Genomic DNA, 7,863 nt, shown 5'->3' with positions numbered 1-7,863 from the left:
GATGTTTAATGTTTACTCAACATAAGGGTTGCTCTAAAGCTTCCCACTGAATCAACACAGAAGAATTCAGTGACTGAACGCAAAACAAAATGGTGGGAAGCAAAGATCAGAAAAGTGTCATGGTTTCTTTTTTTCTTAGAGAAACATCAGTTTCTTATAGTGTTTTGAAAGACTGTCAAGCTGGTATTTTAGTAGCTGAATCATCCATGGAATCTTTGCTTTAACATTTCTGCCACCAAAGGCTGAAAAATCCTCATTAACACTATTGCAACAGATCATCATATCAGGTGGTACCACTAAACAATTAAGTTCACATTCAAAGGCTCTTATTTACATTTTATTTCATTAAAATAAAATTTTCCTTTCCAATTATGCAAACAATAGCCATTTCCACTGGTGTTCTATTTTGGAAACTAAAAAAATATGTACAACCATTACGCAACTGAGAACATTTACAAATACACAAGAAATATAAATATAAAGAGGCATTAACAGCAGAAAACACAATGTATAATAAATAGAGCATGTAAGTATTTAATGAGTCAAGTCTTGCTGTGATTTAGTGACTAAGTTTATTACTGAATAAAAGGGATATTTCTTCCACAGCACAAATATTCTATGTGCAAACAAAAGGCATCAGAGACCAGAAATCTAATCTTCATTCCAATGAAGCTGAAACCTGGTCTTACACTCAAGTTCAAATATTTTACCAAACCTATCAGTTTTCTGCCATTTAGAGTTATTGTTCCTACAGTTGACAAATAATTGCTACTAAACATAACGTCTGCATGCAGGATGAGAAAGGATTGTGTCCTTTATTTCAGTATCCCATATCTCCTCAAACACAACTTTTAAAGGCTTCTATGACAGCAGTGTTCATAAAGCAAGAGTACTAGCATATTCTTACTACTTGGGCAGTGTTTATGGAGACTGGGAAGCACAAAAAGCGGGATAGTAGGAAATATCCATGTTTTCTAGTTCAGCAAGGAATTCAGAGTTATATAGTGGAATGGATTTTTGAGGAAATTTAGATTTCTCTGCAATGAAGACATTTTTGCTTAGAGCACAGTGTCCAAATCTGCTTGTAATCAACAGAAAGCAAACCCTTGTAAGCATGATTTATCTCACCCATCCTAGACACCAGGCTTTGGGCAAAACATTTCTCTCTAGAAATGTCTGTTTTGCCCCCCAGCTATCATGAGAGGCTGAAAAAAAAGTTCAAATGTAGTCATATAGATGGACAAATCCCCACAACATTTTGTATGTGAGGTAAGAGGGAATTTTGAGTATGGGAACAGGAAATATAAAAACATTTGTGTCTCCATGAGCAATGAAGCAGATGAAGAGTCTGGAGCCCAAGGCTTATGGGGAGCAGCTGAGGGAGACGGCATTGTTTAGCTTGGAGATAATGCTCAGGAGAGACCTTGTTGCTCTCTAAAACTGAAAGGAGGTTGTAACAATATGGGTGTTGGTCTTTTCTCCCTTGAAGCAAGTAATAGGACAAGAGGAGACAGCCTCCAGTTGAACCAGGAGATGTTTTGATTGGATGCCAATGGCATCCTGGCTTGTATCAGATATAGTGTAGCCAGCAGGACTGAGGAAGTTTGTTGCTCAGTACTTGGCACTGATGAGGCTGCACCTCAAGTGCTCTGTCCAGTTTTGGGCCCCTCACTTCAACAAAAACATTCAGGTGCTAGAGTATATCCAGAGAAAAGCAAAAAAACTGGAGAAAGATTTAGAGAAGAGGAAGAATTTCTTGGTTGATAAGCATTGGAACAGATTGCCCAGGGAGGTGGTGGAGTCACCATTCCTGGAATTTTTCAAGAAATTACTGAATGTGGCACTTAGTGTTATGGTCTATCTGACAAGCTGGTGGTTGGACTCGATAACCTTGGAGGTCTTTTTCAGCCTAAATGATTCTGTGATATTAGGGAAAATGTCTTTACCAAAAATGTTGTCAAGCATTAGAACAGGAATCCCTGGAGAGGGGTGAAGTCACCACCCCTGGAAGTATTTAAAATATGTGTAGATGGTGTGCTTAAAGACTTGACAGTGCTGGGTTAACAGCTGGACTCAATCATCTCAAAGGTCTTTTCCAATATAAATGAGCATATGATTCCATGATTCCATGCCAAAAGGAAAAAGGCAGAAGAGAGTAGAGTTATTTTTGCTGCTGCATAGCAGATGCATGGCACAAACCTGTGTCAGCAACATGCCTGTTTTCCTGTCTCACTGCCAGCAGCCATACTGCTCTTGCGACCAAGTAACAGCCTTCACATGGTGCTGTCGTCTCCTGAGTGGGCACCACAACTGCCTCAAGGATTTCTAGTGGGATAAATGACAGAGGGATACCACGAGGTTTCACAATGGGAGCCAATGAGCATTTGATGTCAGTGCCAAAGTATGTTAAGGTGTCTGCTATGAGCAAGGGTCTGTAGCTGTGCTTGCTGTTGAGCCAACAGCAGGTGTTCAGCAGAAGGTAGTACAATCTGCCTGGCTCATAGACATTTTTCTTGGAGTAAAAAGATCCTGGAAGACATACTCAAAGTTAGCATGGGTGGGCATTTCTACTTCTCATTAGAAACAGCGCACCAGTACACAATGAATGTTAATGTCTGTATCAGCTAAAAATATGTCAATATGAGCATATGCTAGAAATTTGTATGAAATCATCCTACAAAGTTAAAAAAGTCCTGTATCAGGACTGTATGGCAGAGCACTCAGGAAGAACATGACATTCCCCCCAAATGATGTAATTTTGTATTTCTGGAAATGTTCAATCTGCTAAAAATTTCCAGAATGCTTCATAGTGTGAAGCTTCAATGAACCATTTGGTTTGTACCTCACATGTGCAGATGGTTTCTTGCAATAACCTTTGGACCAGGTAAAGTAAGATCTGGAAAAAAATCCCTGCCGAGTAAAAACTGAGCATTTATCTTTTTGCAGGTTAAACCCACTTGCAATCTGTGCACAATCCACCTTTCTCCTAGTATTAGTTAAGCAAGTACTGGTTTTACCAGGGAGTCAGTATTAGAATGTGTTTATCACCAAGGAGCTGTTGGAGGATAGGAGCAACAGGGGGAAACAATCCTGTGATGAAATTCAGCTTGCCACTGAATCAGAGAAAAAAATCTCTTTTAAGAAATACCTGTTCAGAAAAAGTAGGATGGAGAAAAAACTCTTCTGGGTCATACATCTCCCGATATCCTTGTAAAAAAAGTGTTCAGGGTTAAAAGAAATGCAAAGTCAAATATACATTTTTACATAAATCTAAGAACAATAAACATAATGAAAAAATACTTTAATGTGAATAGCCCTAAGAAGGCATATTCTTATTAAGTAGAAAAGATGGGCAAAGCTGATAAAAATTGAGTGATATTGTGCATCAAAAGTCAGTCTGTTACAAGTGGCAGCTCATGTGTGCTACATATCCAGGTATAAGAACTTCAATCTTATGTCTTCATTTTCATGTCTTATGTGTATATTTCCAATTTGAAATTTGCTTTCTGGAAACACTAGATAAGTTTTTCTGTCTTCACAATAATATACTATTGGCTGTGCCTGATAAAATATTTTTAGAAATTTAACACTTCGTGAAACAAATCCATAATTTTTATGTAAGTGCAGATTTTGAAAAGACTTGGATCTGTGTCTGATTATACATAAGCAATGGTCATGTAGAAAACAAAGTATGCCAGGATTTCTTTTAAAATCATCAAATTTTGTTCAGAAAAAATATAGTTTTTAAGTTCTTGTTAAACTATTAAGACTACAGTTTTCATTTTTGGAAAGAACTTTGATATTCAACCACAACAGCTTCTTGAAACTCATTTATTTTGAATACCTGACTTTATAATACTATATTAAGCAAAAAGAAAAGCCATAAACTTAAACCCATTCCAATTATGTATAAAGTTATTAACAAAATGCTGGCAGAATGCCTGATCTACATGAAAACCCTGCAGACACCAGTGTAAATAATTGTGTTTGAGTTTTAATGGCAGATACTTGGTCATCAAATAGCTATGTCTGTGCATGACATAAAACATTTATACACAGTTGCATTTGCAATCCATACAGTCTGTTGCATCTCATTCTACATTACTGCTTCAAGACAACGATCTTTAAATATCACTGACATAAAATCTCTTGGTAATTTTGATATTATGAATAATGTTATTGTAAAATCAGGGTGTTTACCAGGCATATAGAATATACTATAGACTTGGAGGGATTTTGAACTTTTATTTAGGAAGAAAAAAATGAAATAAAATTGTACGTTTAAATTTTCTTGTATTTCAATGGGACAGCAGGCAATGACAAATATTATTTCTCGCTACTATTGTGTCTAGGAGCCTTAGACAAACAGCCTTTTGTGCTCAGTACTGTATAAGGATACAACAAAATACAACCTCCCTCCCAGAGAACAGATAAAATCAGTAATACATAATACTAAAAGTTTAAATAGGAAACAGAAAGAAGAAATACGAGGGATTCATAAAAACATATTGCAACAGACCACCACATTATTGTAGGTATGATTCCTGGGGTTTTTATACAGGCAAGTTTTCATAGATTACATTGTCATTATGCTTTCAAGCAGTAACAGTGTTATGGAGACAACAGAAATTGAATAGGCAAATAAAATCTTCTAATGGTTAAATTGCTCATTAAAAATATATTATGAAGGAATTGCACTACACTTGTATTCAAAAGCCTGCAGAAGAGCAATAACATTGACTTTTATATGATTCTTTTTCACTATAAGTTAAATTGAATTATTTCTAGAGTGTAGGTAATGCTGCATATTAATTCCTGTACATAGCTTAAAATTTTCATCTCTAGGTTTTTTCCCATAAATCAATTTAAGAAGTATATTGAGTGATAATATTTTTGTCCTAATCAATTTTATTGTTTCCTTTCTGAAGGGTTGATTTTTTTTTTTTTTTTAATATAACAGCCTTTTCCCCTGAAGAATATCTCTCCTTCTTTGCCAAAACCACCTGGAAAACCAAAGGGTAGTGGAACTGATCCAAAAAGTGAAAACTCAGTTTTAAGAAATAATTTAAAATACTGGCCTTTTCTCAATTGTCTTTCAATGTATACCTTTTCAGTCCGTAAAATAATTTGGTACCCTCTTCCAGTGTCACTCACACTGCTTTATAGATAAAAAAAGTCATTTAGTGAAAGTCACAGCTTTTACATGAAAAAAAAATGTTCAGTCATTGTTTGATAACTTTTAATCAAGAAGTAGTTTTTAATAAAGAAATGAAAAAAAAATCACCAAAGCTGCTATTTTATAAGGAATAAAACATCAAAATATTATCTCTGTTTCTCAGAAAAAAAAAAAATTAAGTAACCTTGAAGTGACTCCAGTGACTCAGGCTCTAGGTGGGGGTAGAGGACATGGAAAACAATGACTGATGGAAGCCCCAGCCATCAGAATGGAGGACATAACTCACAGCATTGACACCTTTCTGTCACTGCCCATTTTACACACCTTTCAGAGGCACAAGGAGGCAAGCATCTGCTACTAGGTTGATGTAGATTAGTTCTACAATGCCCGTGTGTGTGTTTAAGCATGCCTTAATCTTAAAGCCCAGATATCTCTTTTGGCTTGGTGATTGTCCCAAAGTCCAAGTGGCCTTCATCTGACAGTATAGAAATTGAGAGATGAGAGAAAGACAAAAGGATTTATTTCTTTTCTTGTCATATCCTCTTTTGGATGGGACAAAGAAAAGCTGTCTTACAGGTAGGATATTCCAAGTAGGATAACTAGCCTCATGTCTTCATCTCCTGATTCTTACATTACAGATAGAAAAATGGAAAACTCCCTTTTGTTAGACTCTTGGGCTTATCACTGAATAACTTGCATAGTGTAAAGACCAGTAGACTGCAGATCAGCCCTGCTATGCCCAGCCTTGTTTTATATTTGTTCTCAGGGTTTATGAGGAACTGATGACCAAGTAGCACCACAAGGTTTCTGCAACAGTAGTAGATTGCATCAGTAGTAGATTGCCAGAGTCCAAACATCTCCCAACCATCCTTCTGTTATTTACTAAAAAATCCATGTCAATATATAACAGTAACAGTTTCTATTGCATTCTTATTTTGTGAAAGGATATTTTATATGTAAGAAGAATTTTCCCAGTATCCTGATGATTTTTTTTTTACTCGAACAAAGAATAGATATAAAGGGGAAAAAATAATAAGTTGTAGACAGGAAAGCAATAAATACTTTGATTTTTTTCTACACCAGTTACTTCTTGTCTTTAATTATTTTTTAGACTGTGTTTTTTCCACTGTTTGAAAAAACATTTATATGAAGTTGGAGACCTAGTACCCTGAAATACTTTGTAACCAGGAAACTGTAGTATGTTTGAATACTACCATACACACATCCATAAGCATATACATAAATTTAGATAATTTTACAGAATGTTACACATTTCATCCAGCATAAGTCTTGTGTAAAATGGAAATTTCGTCTACAATTCCTGTCAAGTTCTTACAAAAGAAGATCTAACACAGGAAAGATCTGCCACAACAACTGCAAAGAATGCTTCTCAGGTTGAGAAAAATGGTTATGGACTTACGAATGGGAAAACAAAAAAACCCCAGAAATTATTGCAATTTGCATTTATGACATAACTGTATTCAGCACAGATTAAAATCAGAGGCTCTACTAACAATCACTTTCACAAAGAAGATTGTGGTATCATGAACATATTTTCTCTTCTGATCCTTACGTGTTGAAAGAATGCACAGAATACACAGTGCTTGGGATTCAGTGTCAATTAGAAAGCAGCTCTCTACAGTTTGCCCTGTAGTGGATGCCAGGTATTGAAAGGTTACCAGCTGGCTTTGGAAGAAAAGAGAATAATATGCTAATAGGAAAATGTGTTTAGTCTTATTCTATATTTAATGAGATTATTGTAACATGGGTGCTTTCTCAGGATCATAAGAACACAGAATACTTCAGGAATATCTTCTTCCTAGAAGCTTTTCTCTTCATGGAGGAGGAAATGCTGACTCTCCATGAAACACCTTGTAACTTCTTTAATAATAATGCAAGTGCCTTGGAGTTTCAGAGTCCTCCTAATAAAATTCTTTAGAAAACAATTTTCTGCAGTGGTGCCATGCCACCTCTATATTGTGCTGGGAAAATGCTAGCCTGAAATAAGACAGAAAAGGAACCCAAGAGAAAAAACTTTGAAGCTTTATAATTTCAAAGAAATTATTAAAAATGTGGAAAATGCTGATTTTTTTTGTTTGTTTTTTGAATGTGTAGGAATTAGACATTAACTCTCTAAATCTCATCACTTTTATTTAGCTCATTCTTGAATCTGTTCTCTGACTTACTTCAATTATTTAATGATCGCTAATGTACTTATGATGAACACATGACCATGATAAACCCTAGTTAAAAGCTAACAGCTGAAGTACATTAGATGAATATCCTTGGAACTCAAATGCTGCTACATGAAAAATCAGAAATTAAATCCTATTCAAAACAACCACAAGTGGATGATCTTGCATTTTTAAAGCTGCAAAATCCAAAGTCTCATCTTGCTCTTAGTCCCTTTACTGAGATCATTATCTTGTCTAATGGCCTGAAATTGCTTTTAATATACTCAGTCCAGTTCCAGCAGTTATAAAATCCCAACTCTGCTAACTGCACAAAACTGAAAAAGGCTAGCCCATAAAGAAGTAAATTTCAATTAAATCCCAAGAGTCAAGCCAAAGTGCATTTGGAAAGTTAGAAGGCTACCATGGGAAGGTATATACTAGCTTGCATGAATGAAACTTAGGCAATAATCTGTTTTTAGATTATTATGTCATGAACAAGAAGGGAAAATAGCT

Source organism: Lichenostomus cassidix, chromosome 2 (assembly GCF_008360975.1).
Source record: "Lichenostomus cassidix isolate B80296 chromosome 2, HeHo_3.0, whole genome shotgun sequence".
NCBI lineage: Eukaryota > Metazoa > Chordata > Aves > Passeriformes > Meliphagidae > Lichenostomus > Lichenostomus cassidix.
This window is presented reverse-complemented; position numbering follows the sequence as displayed.